The sequence below is a fragment of the Rattus norvegicus genome, chromosome X (assembly GCF_021556685.1).
Source record: "Rattus norvegicus strain SHRSP/BbbUtx chromosome X, alternate assembly SHRSP_T2T, whole genome shotgun sequence".
NCBI classification, from domain to species: Eukaryota; Metazoa; Chordata; class Mammalia; order Rodentia; family Muridae; genus Rattus; species Rattus norvegicus.
Window position 1 is genome coordinate 27218503 of NC_141554.1, and position 14082 is coordinate 27232584.

Below are 14082 nucleotides of genomic sequence, written 5' to 3' on the forward strand. Positions count from 1 at the left end.
ACAGGGGAATGATGAACTTAAGTGCTAGAGTTTCAGAGATCTCATAGATGCATATGGAGAATGGATGGAAGGGGTTTGATAGTGGAGGTGAGTGGAGGGACAAACGGGGGTGTCATATTTTGGGAGAGGTGATGGTACGTCAGGTTAAAGTTGCAGCAGGTGGGTTGGAAGAACATTTCATTGTCAACGTGGCAAGCCTTAGTAATAATGGCTATAGAGGCCAAGGAAGGAGGGAAAGTCCAGGATGGTTCTGGGTGGTTTTCTGAAACCAATTAACTACAGTGACCTAGTGGATGCTAGTGGAGCCATCTACACAAGAGAAGGAGACCTGCTTCTTTAGGGGAAGGTGATGAGTTGTGTTTGAGGCTTGCTGAGTTTAAGAGGTCCAGGAGGATATCAAGATAGTAACGGTCACCAGACACTTGGGCTTAGGATGATAAATCTCCAGCAAGATTTATGTGTGAGAGATGCTTGGAAGTGTTCACCACCAACATGTACCATAGACCACAGGGTGGCTCTTATGCAGAGTATGTGTGCTTCTGAGGAGTAGTTGCATCCCTGAGGTTAGCAGAGCCACATTCTGATAAGTCTCTTTGTGTGTGTGTCAGCTTTAAACGTTTGCAGGGGGCTGAGGCCTATTCTACATACATTGAGGATAGCTGGCTTTCGCCAAGAAGTCTTAAAAGGCAAATCAAACATTACCAAGGATTTGTGTGGCCCCTTCCTTGTTTTTCAAGGTGAGGGTATTTGAGAGGCCCCCAAGGGTTTTTTTTCCCCAAGAAGGGTTTCTGGGATAGGAATAGTTGTGAGCCAGGTGGTGAGGTTTGCAGGATTTCAGGTGAGCTTGGTAGGTTTGGGAAGATTTAGTGTCTAGTCAGCTGGAACCATTCAGACACAACACAATGTAAAGACTGGGTAGGTGGGAGCTCAGTGGTGAGGTGGGTAGGTGGGCAAAGGGACTTCTTCAGATTAAAGGAATCAAAAGATTCAAATGCAGATGCTTGGCACCTCCACTCAGCCCTGTCAGATGTCCTGTTCAAGGAGGGCCCAGCTCGGGCTCCCTCCTTCCTCAACAGTGACTGACAGTTAACAGTACCCTACACAGACATAACCAGTGGCTTTCTGCAGCCAGTTAGCTAAATGCCTTAGGCAGATGTGGTGCTGGCCAGACGCTGGATGGGTGGGGCTAGGACCTGTCTGGAATGAGGGCAGAAAGCATAGCCTGTCATTGGCTAGCTACTTAGAGTTAAGTTCCTTAATGCAAAGAGAACAGATACCCTTGGAGTCGCAGATCCAACCCTTCAGGAATCTAGTGTCCAGTAGCTTGACCCTGGAAGGTATTGTACCTCCAGAACACTTGGAGACAAGGTTATAGGATATCCAGTGAAGGGCCTCAGCACTCCTGGATCTGCTATGGATTCATTGTGTCCCTAAGCCTCATTCCCATCTCAGGGCTTCAGTTTCTCCACTTCTAATATTCTTATCCCATTTGCGTGGCATATAATATGACAACCATAAATCCTTTGTGAACCTGTATGGTAGGGAAAGGAGGCTGTTTTCTTAGCATGCCTACTGAGTGCCTCCAGGGTGCTCAGCTCTGTGATACATGCCGAGATATGACCTTGTCTTCATGGAGCTCATCTAGCAGGAAAGATACACCAAAAGTCATTACCAGCACAGCTGTTGCAGGGGTAGGTACAATGGAGAGGGGGCAGATCAGACATTAATGTTCAGACCTGAAGCATATATAGATGTCCAGAGGTGAGGAGTGTGGAAAAGCAGTTCATGTTGCAGGAAGGACATATGCCAAAGCCTCAGGCAGAAGAAAGCACTTTCGAGGAATAGACAAGAGGCCATTGTGGCTCGAGGATGGGTGTGGGGCAGTGTTCATGAGCTTAGGGCTTTCTTGTTCCTATTCGGAGTTCACCCCAAGGCTAGGGTAAGCCTGGCTGGACTGTGGAGAGGGCTTGGGAGTTAGTAGATTGTGTGAGTTAAGCTTAAGAGGACTGGTGGAGAAAGGCCAGTCTGACTTGGACAGCTTGGATGATTGGAGGTCCTTGCTGTTCCTGGGGTGGGGAAAGCAAGAGGAGGAGTCAACTAAAGGCTGGCTTGCGTAGGGATGCTTGTTATTTTTAGGATACACTAAGTCTGAGGAGCCCCAACATAAGACATCTAGAATAGTGCACAACAGGCACCAGCTGTGTTTTCCTGGGCCCCAGAGTAAGAACAGGATGGTGAGGTCACAGGTGTGTGGCCAGAGCTGCCCGGCCACAGCAGGCTCTCCTGTTGCCTTTTCCCTCTCTGTTGTCTGCTCCACTTCCTGTGTTATGTTTCACAGTGGCCCTGAAAGGGAAAGGGTTAAATCCCTGAGCAAAAGTCTTCTCTGGAAAGTGGGAAAGGCGGGACTGGCAGGGCTGGCCCTTGGGAGCTGCAGCTGGCATAGAAGCCCTTCCGCTAGCCAGTAAGGCCAGCACTGCTGCTGCAGCCGCCCACGCTGCCTCCTTTGCTTTGCCTTCACCTTCCCTGTTTCCCTTCCAGCTTCTTCCTGGCTCCCCCAGTCTGGGCCTCTCTACCTAATACATTCCAGGTGTAGGTGCAGCCCCTCTCACACAGCAGGGCAGCAGGGGAGAGGGGGTTAGGGAAGGTGGAAGTCTCTTTTGCTGTGTGTCTTTTCGGCCGAGTTTTGTAATCTCTAGGACTGTTGCTCTCTGAAGATTTCCTTCAGGGATCTTTAAGCCATGTCTCTGGCAATGATGGGGAGAGGCCTCCTCCCAGACCCCTGATTGCCACCTTGAAAAGTTTTATGTGGTCTTGCTATTCAGGCCTCAGTTTTCTTATCTAGAAAATGTAATTCCCACCTTTTAGGACTGCTGAAAGAATTAAATGTCACAGGTAAACCCCAAAGGCTCATTGTAGCCATGCTCAACAGGTGTCCCTGGCCTGACATTTGCCTCGTGGCCTGCATCCCTCTGTGACTTCATGCCTCAGGCCGACCACCTTGTCTTTGTCTCTATTCAGAGTTGTGCCACTTTCTGTTTTGTCTTTCATATCTATCTGGATTTTTGAAGGTTTCCTGCTTTCTGATTCCTTGTCTTTGTCCCCAAATCTTTCTTTTTTTTTTTTTTTTTTTGGTTCTTTTTTTCGGAGCTGGGGACCGAACCCAGGGCCTTGCGCTTCCTAGGTAAGCGCTCTACCACTGAGCTAAATCCCCAGCCCCCCAAATCTTTCTTTATTAAGGATTGTTTGTTTCTTTTTTAGACAGGGTTTCATGTAGTCCCCGCTGGCCTTAAACTCACTATGTAGTTGAGGCTGGCCTTGAACCCTTGGTCCTTCTGCTTCTGTTTCCCAAGTGCTACGATTACTGCCATGTACCACTATGTCTAGCTTTCTATAAAAGGTCTTTCCTCTCCTAATTCCTGTGTGTATGCAGTTTTCCGATTTGACCAGGCTTCTAGTGGGTAGGAGGGTTGATACATGGGTTTAGGGGGACAACCCTAGGGTCAAGACAGAGGTCAGACAGATCATCCCTCTAGTGGCTTTGTCTTCCTTGGGAGGGTAATTCTAGCCAGCGTGGCAGCCCTAGCACTGGGTAATTACTGTCCCCAGTGCTCCCAGCTGCAGCTCCACTCCCTTCCCTTCCTGTCCTCTGAAGTCCCCAGCTCCTCCCAGGGGTGGAGCTACCACCCCCTGTCCTTTTCTAGACTCTGGTCCAGAGAAGACCAACCAAAGTGGCCAGGCCTTCACAGCAATCAAGCAGATGGAAGCGGGATGGGTTGCTTGTGCTTTTAGGCAGAGAGAGAGAGAGAGAGAGAGAGAGAGAGAGAGAGAGAGAGAGTGTGTGTGTGTGTGTGTGCACGTGCCTGTCCTCTTGGCAGTCTTTGTACCCATGGATTATTTTGTGTTTTACTAGTCTTTCTTGTGAGTGTGTGTTAATTTGCCTGCGTGTCTGCATTAATCGATGTAGATCTGCATTTATTGTAGTCTGCATGTATCCATGAGTATCTGTATATATCCACATGGGTCTTTGCATCACTTTGTGTGTTGTAGATTATATCATTTTGGCTCAGTTTTAGTCCTGGAAGTTTCTAGCTGCTTCTCTTTGTGGATCTGCCTGTTTTATCTGTTTCTGTGTCTGGTACTATGTCCCCTATAAGTCAGTGTTCTAATAGTGGTGGCTGGGGGGCCTATTGGCATCTTTTGGTATTTTCTGCCAGATCTTCCTATTCTGGAACTTTCTTACAAAGCCAGCACACTCTCTGCTTTAATTACATGCTTCATGTGCACACATTTTCAGGTATCCATACTTTTGTCAACCTTTCTTCCCTCATCTGTAGGACCATCCTGACCACCTATGTATGAAATAAAAACACACTCTATTCTGGACAGCTCAACTTAAAACCACATCCCTCAGAAAGTTGCTTTATCCTTCCTTCCAAATATGATTTCTTCCCCAACTCAGCAAATTCACAGAAACTCTGTGACTACTCATAGACACACCTTGGACCCAGCTGCTGCTCAGCTATTCTAGTTGTGTAGACTGAAGTCAGGTATTTTGCTGCTTTATGCTCACTTTCATTTCCTTTCTTTCCTCCTTCCCTTGTTCTTCTCCCCCCCCCCTTTTTTTAATGAGACACAGTTTTACTGTTTAAACCTGGCTGGCTTGGAATTAGTTAGAGTTGGAGACCAAGCTGGCTTCCAACATACAGAGAGCCACCAGCCTCTGCCTCTCTTAGTGCTCCGATCAAAGGCCTGTGCCACCACACCTGTACCTATTTCTTTATGTATAAAATGGCACTAATAACTCACAGAGCATGCCACAGGAAAGTGTCAACACAATGCCTGACCTAGAAGAGATGTTTAATATGCAGTTGAATTTCTATATCATATCATCTATTAAAAAGTAACAGCTTAGTGTGTCAGGGTCTGTGTGGCTTCATTGGTAGTGTGTTTGCTTGGTATGCTTGATTAGCATGCACAAAGCCCCTAGCACTGCATAAGCCACATACACTGGTGCATATCTGTAATCTCAGTACTCTGCAGCTAGAGGCAAGAGAATCACTACCATTCTAAGACTAGCCTGAATTACACAGTGAGTTCCAGGCTAACCTAGGCTACAAAGTGTAACCTTGCCAGAAGAACAGGAAGAAGAGGAGGAGGCGGGGAGGAGGAGGAGGAGGAAGAGGAGACTGCTGCTCAGCCAGGCATGTACTCTATATATGGAAACACAGAGATAAGTTCAAGGTGATCCTGGACTACATAGGGAGTTTGAGGTCAGTCTAGGCTAGAGACCCCTGTCTTAAACAAAACAACTTAAGTTCTAGAGATTTCTACATATTCTTCAGTCTTCAAAGGCAGATTTGAATTCAGGGACTGCCTGACAAATATTATATGAAATAACTTCCTCGCCATGAAAGAGCCAGAGCCCTTTCAAGGAGTGGGACAAGGGACCTTCAAGGCTGCTGCCCAAGTGCCAGAACATTATGAACATAGGGTAAACAGCAGGACTTACAAGGTGTTTTAGTAGGTAAAGACACTTGTCACAAAAGCCTGTGAACCTGACTTTACTAAGTTCTCCTTGGCACTTCCTACCCACCCAGGTCCCAGTCTCTCAGTCTTTGTCTATCACCACCACCACCACCACCACCACCACCACCACCCGCACCAGCACCACCAGCACCACCAGCACCACCACCATAATAACAAATTAACAAACTTAAAAAAAAGTCAACAGCAAAGGTATAAGAGACACAAATAACTAGTTAACATGAGAGCCCACAAAGTTGGCCTCTGGAGTTTTATTTTGATTCAATTGGTCTGCTCAGTCTTTTTTTTTTTTTTTTGTTTGTTTGTTTGAGACAGGGTTTCTCTGAATAGGCAGAGTTTATAGACAGGGTTTCTCTGTTCAGAAACTCCTCTGTAGACCAGGTTGGCCTTGAACTCAGAGATCTACCTGCCTCTACCTCCCCAGTGCTGGGATTAAAGGGTGTATACCAACACCGCCTGGCATGATCTGCTCACTCTTAAAATCAGGGGATTCCACCTGAAACCCTTGATTATGGGAAGATTTGAAATCAGGCACTACTCCTGCGAGCTAACAGCTAGATGGCTTTTGTCTGTAGTGTAAGTGCTGCGTGTGCTCTGTGGTTTACCTGCTTCCCACTATTCCTTCCCTGTTACTTCAGTCTGTCTCAGTCTACAGAAAGCTCCTCACTTCACACGGGGATGTACACTTTACACAAAGGGCCATTCCTTTACTAGAAAAAATTCCTCTGTTTAATGGACAAGCTTTCTCTTTTATGAAACCTTCATTTACTGGCAGGCCATCTGCTTTACAGTGGGTTTCTGCAGAGTTCACCTCACTTACAGAATATCCCTCCACTGTGAAGAAATTGCTTCTATTTTATAGAAATTCTTCTTTTTTCACAGGAACCTTAAAACAAAACAAACAAACAATAAAACCAAACAAATAAGCAAACCCCAAGGAGGTGGAAACAGGAAAGATCAGGAGTTCAAGTTGTCTGCTAAGTTTGAGGCCAGCCTGGGCTACTGAGATCTTTTAAAAAAAAAGTTAAAGGAGGGCTTTAGAACACACCTCTAGACACAGTGCTTGGAAGGCTGAGGCAGGGGAATTACCAAGAGTTTGTGGTCAGCCTGGACTACAGAGTGAGTTCTAAACAAGCCTGGGCTATATAATTAGCCCGTCTCATAAATACAAAGCAAAAATAAAATCAAAGAGACCCTTTACAGAAACCTGTTTTGCAGGAGGACACAGTCCTTGGAAGCTCCTTGCTAACCAGCTGCCTCCCACTTTCTAAAAGTGCCTTTGCACTGCTCAAATTACCCCCATTTTTTGTCAGACCCTTATAGTCAGAAGATGAATAGACTTGAGAGACAGAATTGTTGGGCTCCCCTTGGGGTTCCTGTAAAGAACACATTTCACAAAGCTTTGTGCTTGGATTCAGGCCTGGACACAGTCTTGTCCTGAAGGTGGACTGGAACAGTGGAACCGAAGTTCCTTCATGCTCAGAAGGCAGGTGGGAAGAGTGAGGGCAGCTGTGCCTGCAGCCCTTCCCTTTTCCCCCAAGTCAGAGACCGTCCTCCTTCCCCCGCAGACCTGGTTTCCCAAAAGTGCTTTCCTTTTTGCTGTTCTTTTGTCTCCTTCTCCACTTCCTCTGTTCTCTGTTGCCACCCAACTGCAACCTCAGAAATTCCAGCCGTCCCCAGGTAGTCCCCTCTTAAGTCTGCATCATCCTGGAGGAGAGCTGACTGCTGGGATTATGGCTTGCTCCCCCCACTTCTCACTAGTTTCTCACAATGAACAGCACACATGTATTGCCCCCAGTTTGCGAATGGGAAAATGAGTCCAGAGCTATGGAGCTATTGGTCCCGGGTTATCAGAGAGTTAACAGCCAAGGCCCATCTGCAGCTCTAATAGTTGTCTTGAGATTAAGCCAAGGCTACAGCTGGGAGAAGGGAGACAGGATGCTGCTGGCCAGGGAAGGAGGGAGAGCTGGCAGCTGAACTTTCCAGAAAGAGATGCAGGAGAAGCAGGGTCAGGTTCCAGTAAGAATGGGCCAGAGGAGGAGTTTCTGTGCTCAAATACAGCTAGAAGTGGAACCTGCTCTGCCATATAAACCCAGAAACCTGTCGTCCAGGCATCTGCCAAACAGGCACATACCGAAATCAGAAACAATATTTTGAATAATTTTACTATTTTTCCTGTTCTTTGTGAATTTCATACAATATATTTTGATCGTATTCATCCCTCTTCCCTTGACTTCTCCTAGACCCACCCCCTTCCCTACCAACCCAACTTTGTGTCCTTTTTCTTTTCTTTTTTTTTAAAAATTTATTCATTTATTATATATAAGTACACTGTAGCTGTCTTCAGATACATCAGAAGAGGGCATCAGATCTCTTTACAGATGGTTGTGAGCCACCATGTGGTTGCTGGGATTTGAACTCAGGACCTCTGGAAGAGCAGCCAGTGCTCTTAACCACTGAGCCATCTCTCCAGCCCTTGTCCTTTTTCTTTTAACCCCATCAAGTGCAGTTTGTGCTACCCATACATTCTTAGATACATGGTCTTTCACCGGAGCATGGCTGGTCTACCAGTGACTATACTCAAACAAAACTGACTTTCCCTCTCTTAGCAGCTACCAAATTGCCAATAGCTATTCATCTAGGAATGGGACTTGGGACATGGTGCCCACCTCCTCTCTTCATAATGGGATTTTGTCTGACTTGACCTTGTGCTGGTCTTGTGTGTGCTGTCACAACTACTATGACTTCATATGTATAACTTTCCTTCTGTCTCAAGACAGACAATGTTTCCTTATCACTACCCACTATCTCTGGCTCTAAAAATATTTCTGCCCTTTCTGTTACAATGATCCCTGAGCCCTGGGAGGAAGGGCTGTGATGTATGTGTGTCATACCCAGTCATCCCTCCCTTCCTGAGCATTCTACACTGTTATTATTTTCTGCACCTTGACCAGTTATGGGTCTCTGTGTTAATCATCATCTACTGAAACGTAGAAGCTTCTTTTGAGCATCGTCAATAGGTGCGGTAATCTTCGGGCACATTCACAATGCATCGGGAGTCAGTTTAATACCAGGTCAGGTTATTATCTCCTATGCCTTGATGTCCCATGCCCAATCCTAATTTAACCCTCCACCTTCCATTAGTCCCCTTTAATCCTTTATGTCACTTAGTTCTGTCTCCCATTGAAATCCCCCTCTATGGCTTCTTACTAATTTATGGACCACTATGGGTATTCCAAATGGAATTCACATACCCGAAGATTCAAAGGTAATACTCAGAAGTGAGAGTAAGGGGTTATCTTACTCAGAATGATTTGTTTCTAGCTCTACTCAGTTACCTATGAATTTCAATTTTTCTTTTTTCATTTTTTAAGACAGTTTCTTTGTATAGCGTTAGCTGGTCTAGAAATCACTGTGTAGACCTGTCTGGCCTCAAACACACAGAGATTCACCTGCTTCTGCCTCCCCAGTGCTGGGATGAAAAGCATGTGCCACCACTACCCAAGCTCCAATTTCATTTTTACTAACAGCTGAATAATATTTCACTGTGTGAAAGTTAAAAGTACCACATGGTCTTTATCCATTCATCAGTTGATGGGCATTTAGGCTGCATCCACTGTGAATAGAGCAGCAATGAGTATGAGGCAGTGGGCACCTCTATAAGAAGATATAGAATCCTTTGGGTATGTGTATATGTCTGAGAGTGAAGTAGCTGCATCATGTAGTTGATCTGTTTCTAGGTTTTTAAGGAACCTCCACACTGATTTCCATAGTGGCCTCACCAGTGTGCTCTCCCACCACAGAGGTAAAGTAAAGGAGTGAAAAAGTGTTCTCCTTTCCCCACATCTATGTCAGCAAATAAAGATGCAGTTTCATTTTTCTGCATGTATCTGTCCATTTTGACTATTCTATCTTTTCTCCAGGGTTGTTGGCCTCTTTATAAAAAAGCCAGGTAGCTATAGGGATGTAGGTTTATATGTAGGTTCTCGATTCTATTCCATTGATTAGTTTGTCTGTTTTTATACCAGTACCATGCTGTTTTCATTACTCTACTTTTGTAGTATATTGCTGTTTCTTGAGCTGGAGCTCAGTAGTAAAAGTTCATGCCTGGTATGTGCTGGTTACAGCACTATAGCTCAAGTACAATCAATCTCTCCCTCCCCCACAAACCAACCAACCAAAAACCCATTGCCCTTATAGCCAGCTTAGGGCTTAGAGGTTGTAGAGGTAAAGTAAAAGAGTGTATATCTCACTTTCACATCTGAGCTTGGGAGTATCTGGGAACTCCTAGGATGCTCAGGGTGTGCTTCCTGTCATTGCAACAAGCTGTGGAGTACAGTAGTCACTGGGTCATGCATGTTGTGCTAAGCACACTGCATACTGATTCTATACATGGAATGGCTCTGTGGTTCTCTCTGGGTCTTTGAGGGCTGTGCACAGTTGGCATGTGGTGTGGGGTGTTAGATTTATGATGACTATGTGTGGGAGTAACAGTAGGGACTCTGGTAGACCCAGAGGCGGAAGGAGCGGTGCTGATAGAGAGCCTTCATGGGGGTGTGGGTATATGTTTGTCAGCAAATGTTTTAAATTAATTATCAACCAGACGAAAAATAGTCTTGAACAAACCAATTTAGGATCTAGGTGGGTGGGATGGATGGGGAAATAGGAAGTACTGTGGTTTTTAGAAAGGAGGAAGTGGGCCCTACTTTAGTAGCTCCCTTGAGGGCAGGAATGAGATTTTTCTGTCTCTGCACAGAGTCTAGCAGCTGCAAAATATAGTTCACTTACTAAACTCAACTGAGGGAAACCCAAAAGTTCAGTGGGCCACTGAGATCTAGTGAAGATGTTTATAATTTCCCATGGGTAGAAGGGAGTTATGGAAAGTTCCTATGTTGGTAGGCTGTGTGATCTGTCTAGTAGAAGATTCCGGGGCTGGGGATTTAGCTCAGTGGTAGAGCGCTTGCCTAGGAAGCGCAAGGCCCTGGGTTCGGTCCCCAGCTCCGGAAAAAAGAACCAAAAAAAAAAAGAAAAAAGAAGATTCCACCAAGAAAGAGCAAGCCCTGGAGCAAAGGGGGTCACTGAAGAAAACAGGAGACATTGGGAAAAGAGCGGTCTACAGAAGTATAAGGCTGGAGTCTCGGGTCTTCTTCCCCTCAGTGGGACCTCATCTTGGCCATCTTCAGACTCCTGAACTGAACCCCTGCTATCCTATGGGCAGGGTTGGGGGGTATCCTTTTTACTACTTACAGTTTTTCTATGACACTAGGGTCCTCTCCTGTCCCTTGTGGCTTTCCTTTGGAAAGCAGGGTTAGGTTTAGTCTACCTGAGAGTCAGCTATTTCCTTCTGTGACTGTTGGCTACTCACCAAGTCTTTCTTTGTCTTCATCTCTTCACAAGAAAATGGACAGAAAATTCCTGCCCACCTCATCTGGGACTCCAGGGTATCTCTGAGTCTCAACTTCACTCAGCTAGCCTGTATTACAGGGCGGCTTACAAGGAGACAGAGAATGGAGAGGTAGCCTATGTAGCTCCCATGGGAGGGTTAGGTGGGTAAGAAGAGGGAATGGGCCAGGGCAGAGCCATGGAGAATGGTAGGCCACACCAGTCTGAGAAGCAGAGGGATAGAAGGGCAGAAGTCTTCCCCCCTCCCCCCGCCCACTCCCCCTCCCCCACCCCCTAAGAGCCCTGATGCCTAGCTGCTGGCCTGGTGGTGAGGACTTGCTCAGGACAGCTCATCTGCTTTGAGGTGTTAACGGCTGGAAAGCAGATAGAGAGCCTCTGGGACCATGGTACCTGAGTATGTCTATGCAGGGTGCATGGCCGTGTGTTTGGCTTTGTTTAGCCATCATTATTACTTTCTCTGGCCATGTGTCCTTGCAACCATGTCTGCACCTGTACCACCCTCTAGGTGATTCATCCTCTTCAATCCTGGGCCCAGAGAGAGGACAGGGCAGAGCCAGCCAAGATGTGCTGAGCTGGGCAGGATAAGTAGCTCTACTAGGCCAGAGGTGAGGAGAAGAATACTCTTGCTGTGCAGGCTGGGCTCTGCCTGCTGGGTAGGAACCACAGGAGGAAACTTCATCCAAAGACAGGTACAAGGTGGAAGAAACCCACTGGGACCAGGATCTAGAGCACATGTTTCCTCAGGCTGGGAGGGTCTGTATCCAGAATAAGGTCAGGAGTTCAGGGAAGCTGCTATAGAACCCTTGGGTTCCCTCTAATACTAGGAGAGCCCAAGTCTCCTGCAAGTCTTTCTCCTTGTGTCATCTGGTGAGCAGGGGTGTGGATGTCTCTATATGTAAAGACATCATATGACAACGTTGTTTAGAGCAGGAAGAGACGTGTCCTGTGTTTTGTATCTGCATTTGTCTGTATCCTTGAGCTAAGACCCTCAGATACCATGGGCATGTTTGTTGACATAATAAATTAAGAAATGTGGGGCTGGGGATTTAGCTCAGCGGTAGAGCACTTGCCTAGCAAGCACAAGGCCCTGGGTTCAGTCCCCAGCTCTGAAAAAAAGAAAAAAGAATAAAATAAAATTAAGAAATGTGTCTGATTGGAATCCATGTTTTGGGTATGTAGTAGCTTATGGCTTTATGCTGTTGTATGTGTTTTGTTTTCATAACCTGGTATAATCCTATGTGGCTGTGATCTTTATTTGTAACTTGTAGGCATTTAAAGGCATGTTAATGATATATATGAAAGTTCATGATTCTGTAATGTAAATGGAAAGATACCTTTGTAACTTTGTGTGCTTAAGTAATATATAGTGGTGTATAAAATTATATGGTGGTATGTGGTTAAGTGATTTTGTGTAACTTGATAGAACTGCCATTTGTGTTGTTTTTTCTTTTTTTTTCTTTTTTTTTTTTCCGGAGCTGGGGATCGAACCCAGGGCCTTGCACTTGCTAGGCAAGTGCTCTACCACTGAGCTAAATCCCCAACCCCCATTTGTGTTGTTTTATGTCTTCATGGTGCTTCACCTTATCTTTTCTTTTTCTCTTTCTTTTCTTCTCTTTTCCTTTTCATTCATTCATTCATTCTTTTTTTTTTTTTTTTTTGAGACAGGGTTTCTCTGTGTAACAACTCTGGCTGTCCTGGAACTCACTCTGTAGACCAGGCTGGCCTCAGACTCACAGAGATCTGCCAGCCTCTGCCTTCCAATTAAAGGCATGTGCCACCATTGGCCCATGCCTTTGGTGCTTGACCTTATTTATAGATTATTTCAATGCTGTAATTGAATTGTAGCTGCTGATCTGTGAACTTGTTTGTGCCCAGGCTTTCAGGAGGAGGAAGATGTGCTTGGATGTTTGAATTTGTGTGACCTGGCGGTTGTGTGCAGCACTATCAATTCCATGTGCTTTTGTGACTTAGGGGACCCATTTGTGACTGTCCACTTATGAGACTGTGACATAAAGTAAAAGCCTTGAGAAGAGATGCCATGTGGCTGTGGCACAGTGTAACACACTGTGTGCTAGTTGTAGCTGTGGGACCTCTTATTTGTTTATTTGTGTTCAATTGGGTTTTTAGTATGTAGTCCAGGCTGGCCTTGAACTCAGTATCCTGCTTCAGCTTCCCAAGTGCTGGGCTCAGGCATGTGCTACTGTGTCTGGTGCTCATGGAGTTCATGATTAGTGCTCACCCCTTGTCCTCACACCTTATTACATGCATCTCTCCCTACACAGTGCTTTTCATAACCTCCTTTACCACAGAAAAGTTGAGCAGCTCTTCATTTTGGCATGCAAGACTTTCTCTGGCCCTACCTGACTTCCCTATTATCTCCGAGGCATGTCCCACAGCCTCCTACCCAGCCACATAAATCCTGTGCTCTTTCACTTGGGACATGTTGATTTTGGGGGTGGCCAATCATTGCTTCCCCAGCTTAAATCTTTCTTTGTAAGTGTAACCGTCATATCCTCTAGTGCCCCAATCAAGTGAGCCTAGGGGTCTTATGGTAAGGAAAGAGAACATTCAAAAAGCATTCCCTTTTTCTGATTTTGCTACTTGCTTATTTAAAGCTGTTCTTTTACCTGCATTCTGGATACTGCTGGTGGGGGTGGGGAGGTGTGAAGTGGATGTTGAAATAGAAGAAGGCAAACAAATTGGTAAGGTACTGGGATTTTAAAAAGAAAAATGTTTGCTTATAAAATATAGTTTCGCCAGTGTGTGCATGTGTACATATAGCGGGACTGGAATGTAGGCCTTCCAAATGCTAAACAAGTGCCGCATCACCAGCTAACTCTCTAGTTCCCAGTTTCATCGTCTTAAAGACACTGAGCTGTATAAAATTGTAGCCAAGAATGTTCAGATACTCTTAGGTATTTAAGAAACGGCATAGGGGCTGGAGAGGTGGCTCAGTGGTTAAGTAAGAGCACTGACTGCTCTTCCAGAGGTCCTGAGTTCAATTCCCAGCAATCACATGGTAGCTCACAACCATCTGTAATGAGATCTGATGCCCTCTTCTGGTGTGTCTGAAGACAGCAACAGTGTACTTACATACAGTGTAAATAGGGTGTACTTACATAAAACAAATAAATA

General features: G+C 45.6%; 1 protein-coding gene across 2 annotated transcripts in view; it reads left to right on the forward strand.

The window, feature by feature from the left end:
- The window catches only part of Fgd1 (FYVE, RhoGEF and PH domain containing 1), a 42999-nt gene that overhangs the window by 5994 nt on the left and 22923 nt on the right, over nt 1-14082 (forward strand).